We start from the raw sequence: 12,781 nt of genomic DNA on the forward strand, positions 1-12,781 counted from the left end.
GTGAAGGACACAATCGACATCTTCCCATATGGTCTAGCGGTTAGGATTCCTGGTTTTCACCCAGGCGGCCTGGGTTCGACTCCCGGTATGGGAATACAACCTTATTGCTGTTTTAAGACAGATTCAAAAACAGAGGACCAAAAGATAATAATTGCAGCCAAGTGTTTCCTTCTGTCTGATTGGTACCTGATGTGGTCCCAATTGCACATGTGTGTTGCTTCTTCCAGTTATGACAATATTTATGCCATTATCATTTGTCTTTAACTGAAGACAGGTAAAATTTAAGATGTCCTGAATCTTTGTGAGAAATGGAATTGTGGCTCTTTGATTGCATTGCAAAGCTCTGAGGGAATAAAATCACAAAGAAGACTAGAACAATGCCTTGTGCTCCACTTTCTTCTGTATTGATTCCAATTCTGAGAAATAAATTATCACAATTCCCACTATTCTTGCTCTGAAATCATTCAGAAATAAACAAAAGATTGAGGGCACATGTCATCTTAGAAACAGAAAACTCCACCAATTCTTAGAGGAAAAATTTCCAAATGTTCTATCAATATTGTAAGTAACAGAATAGAGGCTTGGAGATTGCAATGTACCTCTATCAGGGCAAAAAGCATGAAACACAAAATAAAAAATTGTTGTAAATGTGATAAGTGATTTGAACACACCTTTGCCATTAATTAAGGTCTAAAATCCATTGGCGGTAAGATTTCTGAGGACAAAGTTTTGACTATGACCATGAAAAATGATTTCTATTAACTATTTTATATAAATAGGGTCCATCTTGGACAAATTATTTGATATCTTTTCTGATATTGCTGGTCTGAAATCTATTAGTGGTCACGTGAGTTATGAAAGCTTATTTTGAAAAAAAAAAAACAGAATACTCCACTCAACAAGAAAGGTAAAATTTGAATGCAGTCAAGTTTGTTAGACAAAGTGCTGCATCTCTTATGGAGCGTACACACGGTCAGATTTGTCAGACTTGTCAGATTTGTCAGATGAACGACTGAACGACTAAACGATTTGAACGATTTGACCAAAGTTTTGAACGATTTGAACGATTTGAACGATTGAACGATTTTTGACTGCATTAAAATGAATGGAATCGTCCAAGTCTGACTGCAAACCCATCAGATGTCAGATATCGTTATCTGACAAACGGGAACGCGCATCGTTGATCGTCCATCGTTCAGGCATGTCAGATATGAACGATTTTCCTTCAGATATGAACGACTGAACGATTTTTAAATCGTTATCGTCCATATCTGAAGAAAAAATCTGATCGTGTGTATGCACCATTAGATTGCAATGCCATGCTCTCAAAACAAACATCAATAAAAATGCCCTGTGTGAGGATTGAACTCACGACCTTCAGATTATGAGACTGACGCGCTACCTACTGCGCTAACAAGGCTCCTGCCTTATTTACTTCATTTTTGAAATGGTGGGATTATTTTTGTTTAACAAAATAATGTCAGTGAAATGTTTTTTTTTATATTATATGAAACAGTGAAGGACACAATCGACATCTTCCCATATGGTCTAGCGGTTAGGATTCCTGGTTTTCACCCAGGCGGCCCGGGTTCGACTCCCGGTATGGGAATACAACCTTATTGCTGTTTTAAGACAGATTCAAAAACAGAGGACCAAAAGATAATAATTGCAGCCAAGTGTTTCCTTCTGTCTGATTGGTACCTGATGTGGTCCCAATTGCACATGTGTGTTGCTTCTTCCAGTTATGACAATATTTATGCCATTATCATTTGTCTTTAACTGAAGACAGGTAAAATTTAAGATGTCCTGAATCTTTGTGAGAAATGGAATTGTGGCTCTTTGATTGCATTGCAAAGCTCTGAGGGAATAAAATCACAAAGAAGACTAGAACAATGCCTTGTGCTCCACTTTCTTCTGTATTGATTCCAATTCTGAGAAATAAATTATCACAATTCCCACTATTCTTGCTCTGAAATCATTCAGAAATAAACAAAAGATTGAGGGCACATGTCATCTTAGAAACAGAAAACTCCACCAATTCTTAGAGGAAAAATTTCCAAATGTTCTATCAATATTGTAAGTAACAGAATAGAGGCTTGGAGATTGCAATGTACCTCTATCAGGGCAAAAAGCATGAAACACAAAATAAAAAATTGTTGTAAATGTGATAAGTGATTTGAACACACCTTTGCCATTAATTAAGGTCTAAAATCCATTGGCGGTAAGATTTCTGAGGACAAAGTTTTGACTATGACCATGAAAAATGATTTCTATTAACTATTTTATATAAATAGGGTCCATCTTGGACAAATTATTTGATATCTTTTCTGATATTGCTGGTCTGAAATCTATTAGTGGTCACGTGAGTTATGAAAGCTTATTTTGAAAAAAAAAAAGCAGAATACTCCACTCAACAAGAAAGGTAAAATTTGAATGCAGTCAAGTTTGTTAGACAAAGTGCTGCATCTCTTAGATTGCAATGCCATGCTCTCAAAACAAACATCAATAAAAATGCCCTGTGTGAGGATTGAACTCACGACCTTCAGATTATGAGACTGACGCGCTACCTACTGCGCTAACAAGGCTCCCGCCTTATTTACTTCATTTTTGACATGGTGGGATTATTTTTGTTTAACAAAATAATGTCAGTGAAATGTTTTTTTTTATATTATATGAAACAATTGCACATGTGTGTTGCTTCTTCCAGTTATGACAATATTTATGCCATTATCATTTGTCTTTAACTGAAGACAGGTAAAATTTAAGATGTCCTGAATCTTTGTGAGAAATGGAATTGTGGCTCTTTGATTGCATTGCAAAGCTCTGAGGGAATAAAATCACAAAGAAGACTAGAACAATGCCTTGTGCTCCACTTTCTTCTGTATTGATTCCAATTCTGAGAAATAAATTATCACAATTCCCACTATTCTTGCTCTGAAATCATTCAGAAATAAACAAAAGATTGAGGGCACATGTCATCTTAGAAACAGAAAACTCCACCAATTCTTAGAGGAAAAATTTCCAAATGTTCTATCAATATTGTAAGTAACAGAATAGAGGCTTGGAGATTGCAATGTACCTCTATCAGGGCAAAAAGCATGAAACACAAAATAAAAAATTGTTGTAAATGTGATAAGTGATTTGAACACACCTTTGCCATTAATTAAGGTCTAAAATCCATTGGCGGTAAGATTTCTGAGGACAAAGTTTTGACTATGACCATGAAAAATGATTTCTATTAACTATTTTATATAAATAGGGTCCATCTTGGACAAATTATTTGATATCTTTTCTGATATTGCTGGTCTGAAATCTATTAGTGGTCACGTGAGTTATGAAAGCTTATTTTGAAAAAAAAAAAACAGAATACTCCACTCAACAAGAAAGGTAAAATTTGAATGCAGTCAAGTTTGTTAGACAAAGTGCTGCATCTCTTATGGAGCGTACACACGGTCAGATTTGTCAGACTTGTCAGATTTGTCAGATGAACGACTGAACGACTAAACGATTTGAACGATTTGACCAAAGTTTTGAACGATTTGAACGATTTGAACGATTGAACGATTTTTGACTGCATTAAAATGAATGGAATCGTCCAAGTCTGACTGCAAACCCATCAGATGTCAGATATCGTTATCTGACAAACGGGAACGCGCATCGTTGATCGTCCATCGTTCAGGCATGTCAGATATGAACGATTTTCCTTCAGATATGAACGACTGAACGATTTTTAAATCGTTATCGTCCATATCTGAAGAAAAAATCTGATCGTGTGTATGCACCATTAGATTGCAATGCCATGCTCTCAAAACAAACATCAATAAAAATGCCCTGTGTGAGGATTGAACTCACGACCTTCAGATTATGAGACTGACGCGCTACCTACTGCGCTAACAAGGCTCTCGCCTTATTTACTTCATTTTTGACATGGTGGGATTATTTTTGTTTAACAAAATAATGTCAGTGAAATGTTTTTTTTTTATATTATATGAAACAGTGAAGGACGCAATCGACATCTTCCCATATGGTCTAGCGGTTAGGATTCCTGGTTTTCACCCAGGCGGCCCGGGTTCGACTCCCGGTATGGGAATACAACCTTATTGCTGTTTTAAGACAGATTCAAAAACAGAGGACCAAAAGATAATAATTGCAGCCAAGTGTTTCCTTCTGTCTGATTGGTACCTGATGTGGTCCCAATTGCACATGTGTGTTGCTTCTTCCAGTTATGACAATATTTATGCCATTATCATTTGTCTTTAACTGAAGACAGGTAAAATTTAAGATGTCCTGAATCTTTGTGAGAAATGGAATTGTGGCTCTTTGATTGCATTGCAAAGCTCTGAGGGAATAAAATCACAAAGAAGACTAGAACAATGCCTTGTGCTCCACTTTCTTCTGTATTGATTCCAATTCTGAGAAATAAATTATCACAATTCCCACTATTCTTGCTCTGAAATCATTCAGAAATAAACAAAAGATTGAGGGCACATGTCATCTTAGAAACAGAAAACTCCACCAATTCTTAGAGGAAAAATTTCCAAATGTTCTATCAATATTGTAAGTAACAGAATAGAGGCTTGGAGATTGCAATGTACCTCTATCAGGGCAAAAAGCATGAAACACAAAATAAAAAATTGTTGTAAATGTGATAAGTGATTTGAACACACCTTTGCCATTAATTAAGGTCTAAAATCCATTGGCGGTAAGATTTCTGAGGACAAAGTTTTGACTATGACCATGAAAAATGATTTCTATTAACTATTTTATATAAATAGGGTCCATCTTGGACAAATTATTTGATATCTTTTCTGATATTGCTGGTCTGAAATCTATTAGTGGTCACGTGAGTTATGAAAGCTTATTTTGAAAAAAAAAAAACAGAATACTCCACTCAACAAGAAAGGTAAAATTTGAATGCAGTCAAGTTTGTTAGACAAAGTGCTGCATCTCTTATGGAGCGTACACACGGTCAGATTTGTCAGACTTGTCAGATTTGTCAGATGAACGACTGAACGACTAAACGATTTGAACGATTTGACCAAAGTTTTGAACGATTTGAACGATTTGAACGATTGAACGATTTTTGACTGCATTAAAATGAATGGAATCGTCCAAGTCTGACTGCAAACCCATCAGATGTCAGATATCGTTATCTGACAAACGGGAACGCGCATCGTTGATCGTCCATCGTTCAGGCATGTCAGATATGAACGATTTTCCTTCAGATATGAACGACTGAACGATTTTTAAATCGTTATCGTCCATATCTGAAGAAAAAATCTGATCGTGTGTATGCACCATTAGATTGCAATGCCATGCTCTCAAAACAAACATCAATAAAAATGCCCTGTGTGAGGATTGAACTCACGACCTTCAGATTATGAGACTGACGCGCTACCTACTGCGCTAACAAGGCTCTCGCCTTATTTACTTCATTTTTGACATGGTGGGATTATTTTTGTTTAACAAAATAATGTCAGTGAAATGTTTTTTTTTTATATTATATGAAACAGTGAAGGACGCAATCGACATCTTCCCATATGGTCTAGCGGTTAGGATTCCTGGTTTTCACCCAGGCGGCCCGGGTTCGACTCCCGGTATGGGAATACAACCTTATTGCTGTTTTAAGACAGATTCAAAAACAGAGGACCAAAAGATAATAATTGCAGCCAAGTGTTTCCTTCTGTCTGATTGGTACCTGATGTGGTCCCAATTGCACATGTGTGTTGCTTCTTCCAGTTATGACAATATTTATGCCATTATCATTTGTCTTTAACTGAAGACAGGTAAAATTTAAGATGTCCTGAATCTTTGTGAGAAATGGAATTGTGGCTCTTTGATTGCATTGCAAAGCTCTGAGGGAATAAAATCACAAAGAAGACTAGAACAATGCCTTGTGCTCCACTTTCTTCTGTATTGATTCCAATTCTGAGAAATAAATTATCACAATTCCCACTATTCTTGCTCTGAAATCATTCAGAAATAAACAAAAGATTGAGGGCACATGTCATCTTAGAAACAGAAAACTCCACCAATTCTTAGAGGAAAAATTTCCAAATGTTCTATCAATATTGTAAGTAACAGAATAGAGGCTTGGAGATTGCAATGTACCTCTATCAGGGCAAAAAGCATGAAACACAAAATAAAAAATTGTTGTAAATGTGATAAGTGATTTGAACACACCTTTGCCATTAATTAAGGTCTAAAATCCATTGGCGGTAAGATTTCTGAGGACAAAGTTTTGACTATGACCATGAAAAATGATTTCTATTAACTATTTTATATAAATAGGGTCCATCTTGGACAAATTATTTGATATCTTTTCTGATATTGCTGGTCTGAAATCTATTAGTGGTCACGTGAGTTATGAAAGCTTATTTTGAAAAAAAAAAAACAGAATACTCCACTCAACAAGAAAGGTAAAATTTGAATGCAGTCAAGTTTGTTAGACAAAGTGCTGCATCTCTTATGGAGCGTACACACGGTCAGATTTGTCAGACTTGTCAGATTTGTCAGATGAACGACTGAACGACTAAACGATTTGAACGATTTGACCAAAGTTTTGAACGATTTGAACGATTTGAACGATTGAACGATTTTTGACTGCATTAAAATGAATGGAATCGTCCAAGTCTGACTGCAAACCCATCAGATGTCAGATATCGTTATCTGACAAACGGGAACGCGCATCGTTGATCGTCCATCGTTCAGGCATGTCAGATATGAACGATTTTCCTTCAGATATGAACGACTGAACGATTTTTAAATCGTTATCGTCCATATCTGAAGAAAAAATCTGATCGTGTGTATGCACCATTAGATTGCAATGCCATGCTCTCAAAACAAACATCAATAAAAATGCCCTGTGTGAGGATTGAACTCACGACCTTCAGATTATGAGACTGACGCGCTACCTACTGCGCTAACAAGGCTCCTGCCTTATTTACTTCATTTTTGAAATGGTGGGATTATTTTTGTTTAACAAAATAATGTCAGTGAAATGTTTTTTTTTATATTATATGAAACAGTGAAGGACACAATCGACATCTTCCCATATGGTCTAGCGGTTAGGATTCCTGGTTTTCACCCAGGCGGCCCGGGTTCGACTCCCGGTATGGGAATACAACCTTATTGCTGTTTTAAGACAGATTCAAAAACAGAGGACCAAAAGATAATAATTGCAGCCAAGTGTTTCCTTCTGTCTGATTGGTACCTGATGTGGTCCCAATTGCACATGTGTGTTGCTTCTTCCAGTTATGACAATATTTATGCCATTATCATTTGTCTTTAACTGAAGACAGGTAAAATTTAAGATGTCCTGAATCTTTGTGAGAAATGGAATTGTGGCTCTTTGATTGCATTGCAAAGCTCTGAGGGAATAAAATCACAAAGAAGACTAGAACAATGCCTTGTGCTCCACTTTCTTCTGTATTGATTCCAATTCTGAGAAATAAATTATCACAATTCCCACTATTCTTGCTCTGAAATCATTCAGAAATAAACAAAAGATTGAGGGCACATGTCATCTTAGAAACAGAAAACTCCACCAATTCTTAGAGGAAAAATTTCCAAATGTTCTATCAATATTGTAAGTAACAGAATAGAGGCTTGGAGATTGCAATGTACCTCTATCAGGGCAAAAAGCATGAAACACAAAATAAAAAATTGTTGTAAATGTGATAAGTGATTTAAACACACCTTTGCCATTAATTAAGGTCTAAAATCCATTGGCGGTAAGATTTCTGAGGACAAAGTTTTGACTATGACCATGAAAAATGATTTCTATTAACTATTTTATATAAATAGGGTCCATCTTGGACAAATTATTTGATATCTTTTCTGATATTGCTGGTCTGAAATCTATTAGTGGTCACGTGAGTTATGAAAGCTTATTTTGAAAAAAAAAAAGCAGAATACTCCACTCAACAAGAAAGGTAAAATTTGAATGCAGTCAAGTTTGTTAGACAAAGTGCTGCATCTCTTAGATTGCAATGCCATGCTCTCAAAACAAACATCAATAAAAATGCCCTGTGTGAGGATTGAACTCACGACCTTCAGATTATGAGACTGACGCGCTACCTACTGCGCTAACAAGGCTCCTGCCTTATTTACTTCATTTTTGAAATGGTGGGATTATTTTTGTTTAACAAAATAATGTCAGTGAAATGTTTTTTTTTATATTATATGAAACAATTGCACATGTGTGTTGCTTCTTCCAGTTATGACAATATTTATGCCATTATCATTTGTCTTTAACTGAAGACAGGTAAAATTTAAGATGTCCTGAATCTTTGTGAGAAATGGAATTGTGGCTCTTTGATTGCATTGCAAAGCTCTGAGGGAATAAAATCACAAAGAAGACTAGAACAATGCCTTGTGCTCCACTTTCTTCTGTATTGATTCCAATTCTGAGAAATAAATTATCACAATTCCCACTATTCTTGCTCTGAAATCATTCAGAAATAAACAAAAGATTGAGGGCACATGTCATCTTAGAAACAGAAAACTCCACCAATTCTTAGAGGAAAAATTTCCAAATGTTCTATCAATATTGTAAGTAACAGAATAGAGGCTTGGAGATTGCAATGTACCTCTATCAGGGCAAAAAGCATGAAACACAAAATAAAAAATTGTTGTAAATGTGATAAGTGATTTGAACACACCTTTGCCATTAATTAAGGTCTAAAATCCATTGGCGGTAAGATTTCTGAGGACAAAGTTTTGACTATGACCATGAAAAATGATTTCTATTAACTATTTTATATAAATAGGGTCCATCTTGGACAAATTATTTGATATCTTTTCTGATATTGCTGGTCTGAAATCTATTAGTGGTCACGTGAGTTATGAAAGCTTATTTTGAAAAAAAAAAAGCAGAATACTCCACTCAACAAGAAAGGTAAAATTTGAATGCAGTCAAGTTTGTTAGACAAAGTGCTGCATCTCTTAGATTGCAATGCCATGCTCTCAAAACAAACATCAATAAAAATGCCCTGTGTGAGGATTGAACTCACGACCTTCAGATTATGAGACTGACGCGCTACCTACTGCGCTAACAAGGCTCCTGCCTTATTTACTTCATTTTTGAAATGGTGGGATTATTTTTGTTTAACAAAATAATGTCAGTGAAATGTTTTTTTTTATATTATATGAAACAGTGAAGGACGCAATCGACATCTTCCCATATGGTCTAGCGGTTAGGATTCCTGGTTTTCACCCAGGCGGCCCGGGTTCGACTCCCGGTATGGGAATACAACCCTATTTCTGTTTTAAGACAGATTCAAAAACAGAGGACCAAAAGATAATAATTGCAGCCAAGTGTTTCCTTCTGTCTGATTGGTACCTGATGTGGTCCCAATTGCACATGTGTGTTGCTTCTTCCAGTTATGACAATATTTATGCCATTATCATTTGTCTTTAACTGAAGACAGGTAAAATTTAAGATGTCCTGAATCTTTGTGAGAAATGGAATTGTGGCTCTTTGATTGCATTGCAAAGCTCTGAGGGAATAAAATCACAAAGAAGACTAGAACAATGCCTTGTGCTCCACTTTCTTCTGTATTGATTCCAATTCTGAGAAATAAATTATCACAATTCCCACTATTCTTGCTCTGAAATCATTCAGAAATAAACAAAAGATTGAGGGCACATGTCATCTTAGAAACAGAAAACTCCACCAATTCTTAGAGGAAAAATTTCCAAATGTTCTATCAATATTGTAAGTAACAGAATAGAGGCTTGGAGATTGCAATGTACCTCTATCAGGGCAAAAAGCATGAAACACAAAATAAAAAATTGTTGTAAATGTGATAAGTGATTTGAACACACCTTTGCCATTAATTAAGGTCTAAAATCCATTGGCGGTAAGATTTCTGAGGACAAAGTTTTGACTATGACCATGAAAAATGATTTCTATTAACTATTTTATATAAATAGGGTCCATCTTGGACAAATTATTTGATATCTTTTCTGATATTGCTGGTCTGAAATCTATTAGTGGTCACGTGAGTTATGAAAGCTTATTTTGAAAAAAAAAAAACAGAATACTCCACTCAACAAGAAAGGTAAAATTTGAATGCAGTCAAGTTTGTTAGACAAAGTGCTGCATCTCTTAGATTGCAATGCCATGCTCTCAAAACAAACATCAATAAAAATGCCCTGTGTGAGGATTGAACTCACGACCTTCAGATTATGAGACTGACGCGCTACCTACTGCGCTAACAAGGCTCCTGCCTTATTTACTTCATTTTTGAAATGGTGGGATTATTTTTGTTTAACAAAATAATGTCAGTGAAATGTTTTTTTTTATATTATATGAAACAATTGCACATGTGTGTTGCTTCTTCCAGTTATGACAATATTTATGCCATTATCATTTGTCTTTAACTGAAGACAGGTAAAATTTAAGATGTCCTGAATCTTTGTGAGAAATGGAATTGTGGCTCTTTGATTGCATTGCAAAGCTCTGAGGGAATAAAATCACAAAGAAGACTAGAACAATGCCTTGTGCTCCACTTTCTTCTGTATTGATTCCAATTCTGAGAAATAAATTATCACAATTCCCACTATTCTTGCTCTGAAATCATTCAGAAATAAACAAAAGATTGAGGGCACATGTCATCTTAGAAACAGAAAACTCCACCAATTCTTAGAGGAAAAATTTCCAAATGTTCTATCAATATTGTAAGTAACAGAATAGAGGCTTGGAGATTGCAATGTACCTCTATCAGGGCAAAAAGCATGAAACACAAAATAAAAAATTGTTGTAAATGTGATAAGTGATTTGAACACACCTTTGCCATTAATTAAGGTCTAAAATCCATTGGCGGTAAGATTTCTGAGGACAAAGTTTTGACTATGACCATGAAAAATGATTTCTATTAACTATTTTATATAAATAGGGTCCATCTTGGACAAATTATTTGATATCTTTTCTGATATTGCTGGTCTGAAATCTATTAGTGGTCACGTGAGTTATGAAAGCTTATTTTGAAAAAAAAAAAGCAGAATACTCCACTCAACAAGAAAGGTAAAATTTGAATGCAGTCAAGTTTGTTAGACAAAGTGCTGCATCTCTTAGATTGCAATGCCATGCTCTCAAAACAAACATCAATAAAAATGCCCTGTGTGAGGATTGAACTCACGACCTTCAGATTATGAGACTGACGCGCTACCTACTGCGCTAACAAGGCTCCTGCCTTATTTACTTCATTTTTGAAATGGTGGGATTATTTTTGTTTAACAAAATAATGTCAGTGAAATGTTTTTTTTTATATTATATGAAACAGTGAAGGACGCAATCGACATCTTCCCATATGGTCTAGCGGTTAGGATTCCTGGTTTTCACCCAGGCGGCCCGGGTTCGACTCCCGGTATGGGAATACAACCCTATTTCTGTTTTAAGACAGATTCAAAAACAGAGGACCAAAAGATAATAATTGCAGCCAAGTGTTTCCTTCTGTCTGATTGGTACCTGATGTGGTCCCAATTGCACATGTGTGTTGCTTCTTCCAGTTATGACAATATTTATGCCATTATCATTTGTCTTTAACTGAAGACAGGTAAAATTTAAGATGTCCTGAATCTTTGTGAGAAATGGAATTGTGGCTCTTTGATTGCATTGCAAAGCTCTGAGGGAATAAAATCACAAAGAAGACTAGAACAATGCCTTGTGCTCCACTTTCTTCTGTATTGATTCCAATTCTGAGAAATAAATTATCACAATTCCCACTATTCTTGCTCTGAAATCATTCAGAAATAAACAAAAGATTGAGGGCACATGTCATCTTAGAAACAGAAAACTCCACCAATTCTTAGAGGAAAAATTTCCAAATGTTCTATCAATATTGTAAGTAACAGAATAGAGGCTTGGAGATTGCAATGTACCTCTATCAGGGCAAAAAGCATGAAACACAAAATAAAAAATTGTTGTAAATGTGATAAGTGATTTGAACACACCTTTGCCATTAATTAAGGTCTAAAATCCATTGGCGGTAAGATTTCTGAGGACAAAGTTTTGACTATGACCATGAAAAATGATTTCTATTAACTATTTTATATAAATAGGGTCCATCTTGGACAAATTATTTGATATCTTTTCTGATATTGCTGGTCTGAAATCTATTAGTGGTCACGTGAGTTATGAAAGCTTATTTTGAAAAAAAAAAAACAGAATACTCCACTCAACAAGAAAGGTAAAATTTGAATGCAGTCAAGTTTGTTAGACAAAGTGCTGCATCTCTTATGGAGCGTACACACGGTCAGATTTGTCAGACTTGTCAGATTTGTCAGATGAACGACTGAACGACTAAACGATTTGAACGATTTGACCAAAGTTTTGAACGATTTGAACGATTTGAACGATTGAACGATTTTTGACTGCATTAAAATGAATGGAATCGTCCAAGTCTGACTGCAAACCCATCAGATGTCAGATATCGTTATCTGACAAACGGGAACGCGCATCGTTGATCGTCCATCGTTCAGGCATGTCAGATATGAACGATTTTCCTTCAGATATGAACGACTGAACGATTTTTAAATCGTTATCGTCCATATCTGAAGAAAAAATCTGATCGTGTGTATGCACCATTAGATTGCAATGCCATGCTCTCAAAACAAACATCAATAAAAATGCCCTGTGTGAGGATTGAACTCACGACCTTCAGATTAGGAGACTGACACGCTACCTACTGCGCTAACAAGGCTCCTGCCTTATTTACTTCATTTTTGAAATGGTGGGATTATTTTTGTTTAACAAAATAATGTCAGTGAAATGTTT

General features: G+C 35.6%; 17 non-coding genes across 17 annotated transcripts; 7 read left to right on the forward strand and 10 right to left on the reverse strand.

Annotated features, from left to right (window-relative positions):
• Positions 1-22: 22 nt before the first annotated feature.
• TRNAE-UUC (transfer RNA glutamic acid (anticodon UUC)) lies at positions 23-94 on the forward strand. Its single transcript has one exon. It is a non-coding gene; the product is annotated as a tRNA-Glu (tRNA).
• Positions 95-1,347: 1,253 nt separating this feature from the next.
• Positions 1,348-1,420, reverse strand: TRNAM-CAU (transfer RNA methionine (anticodon CAU)). The gene has a single exon. It is a non-coding gene; the product is annotated as a tRNA-Met (tRNA).
• Positions 1,421-1,537: 117 nt separating this feature from the next.
• TRNAE-UUC (transfer RNA glutamic acid (anticodon UUC)) lies at positions 1,538-1,609 on the forward strand. Its single transcript has one exon. It is a non-coding gene; the product is annotated as a tRNA-Glu (tRNA).
• Positions 1,610-2,512: 903 nt separating this feature from the next.
• On the reverse strand, positions 2,513-2,585 carry TRNAM-CAU (transfer RNA methionine (anticodon CAU)). Its single transcript has one exon. It is a non-coding gene; the product is annotated as a tRNA-Met (tRNA).
• A 1,242-nt stretch (positions 2,586-3,827) lies between these two features.
• TRNAM-CAU (transfer RNA methionine (anticodon CAU)) lies at positions 3,828-3,900 on the reverse strand. The gene has a single exon. It is a non-coding gene; the product is annotated as a tRNA-Met (tRNA).
• Positions 3,901-4,018: 118 nt separating this feature from the next.
• TRNAE-UUC (transfer RNA glutamic acid (anticodon UUC)) lies at positions 4,019-4,090 on the forward strand. Its single transcript has one exon. It is a non-coding gene; the product is annotated as a tRNA-Glu (tRNA).
• A 1,253-nt stretch (positions 4,091-5,343) lies between these two features.
• TRNAM-CAU (transfer RNA methionine (anticodon CAU)) lies at positions 5,344-5,416 on the reverse strand. Its single transcript has one exon. It is a non-coding gene; the product is annotated as a tRNA-Met (tRNA).
• A 118-nt stretch (positions 5,417-5,534) lies between these two features.
• On the forward strand, positions 5,535-5,606 carry TRNAE-UUC (transfer RNA glutamic acid (anticodon UUC)). Its single transcript has one exon. It is a non-coding gene; the product is annotated as a tRNA-Glu (tRNA).
• A 1,253-nt stretch (positions 5,607-6,859) lies between these two features.
• Positions 6,860-6,932, reverse strand: TRNAM-CAU (transfer RNA methionine (anticodon CAU)). Its single transcript has one exon. It is a non-coding gene; the product is annotated as a tRNA-Met (tRNA).
• A 117-nt stretch (positions 6,933-7,049) lies between these two features.
• On the forward strand, positions 7,050-7,121 carry TRNAE-UUC (transfer RNA glutamic acid (anticodon UUC)). Its single transcript has one exon. It is a non-coding gene; the product is annotated as a tRNA-Glu (tRNA).
• Positions 7,122-8,024: 903 nt separating this feature from the next.
• TRNAM-CAU (transfer RNA methionine (anticodon CAU)) lies at positions 8,025-8,097 on the reverse strand. The gene has a single exon. It is a non-coding gene; the product is annotated as a tRNA-Met (tRNA).
• Positions 8,098-8,989: 892 nt separating this feature from the next.
• TRNAM-CAU (transfer RNA methionine (anticodon CAU)) lies at positions 8,990-9,062 on the reverse strand. Its single transcript has one exon. It is a non-coding gene; the product is annotated as a tRNA-Met (tRNA).
• Positions 9,063-9,179: 117 nt separating this feature from the next.
• TRNAE-UUC (transfer RNA glutamic acid (anticodon UUC)) lies at positions 9,180-9,251 on the forward strand. The gene has a single exon. It is a non-coding gene; the product is annotated as a tRNA-Glu (tRNA).
• Positions 9,252-10,154: 903 nt separating this feature from the next.
• On the reverse strand, positions 10,155-10,227 carry TRNAM-CAU (transfer RNA methionine (anticodon CAU)). Its single transcript has one exon. It is a non-coding gene; the product is annotated as a tRNA-Met (tRNA).
• Positions 10,228-11,119: 892 nt separating this feature from the next.
• Positions 11,120-11,192, reverse strand: TRNAM-CAU (transfer RNA methionine (anticodon CAU)). The gene has a single exon. It is a non-coding gene; the product is annotated as a tRNA-Met (tRNA).
• A 117-nt stretch (positions 11,193-11,309) lies between these two features.
• On the forward strand, positions 11,310-11,381 carry TRNAE-UUC (transfer RNA glutamic acid (anticodon UUC)). Its single transcript has one exon. It is a non-coding gene; the product is annotated as a tRNA-Glu (tRNA).
• A 1,253-nt stretch (positions 11,382-12,634) lies between these two features.
• On the reverse strand, positions 12,635-12,707 carry TRNAR-CCU (transfer RNA arginine (anticodon CCU)). Its single transcript has one exon. It is a non-coding gene; the product is annotated as a tRNA-Arg (tRNA).
• Between the last annotated feature and the right edge of the window lie 74 nt (positions 12,708-12,781).

Source organism: Taudactylus pleione, unplaced genomic scaffold (genome assembly GCF_031769625.1).
Source record: "Taudactylus pleione unplaced genomic scaffold, aTauple2 ptg000248l, whole genome shotgun sequence".
NCBI lineage: Eukaryota > Metazoa > Chordata > Amphibia > Anura > Myobatrachidae > Taudactylus > Taudactylus pleione.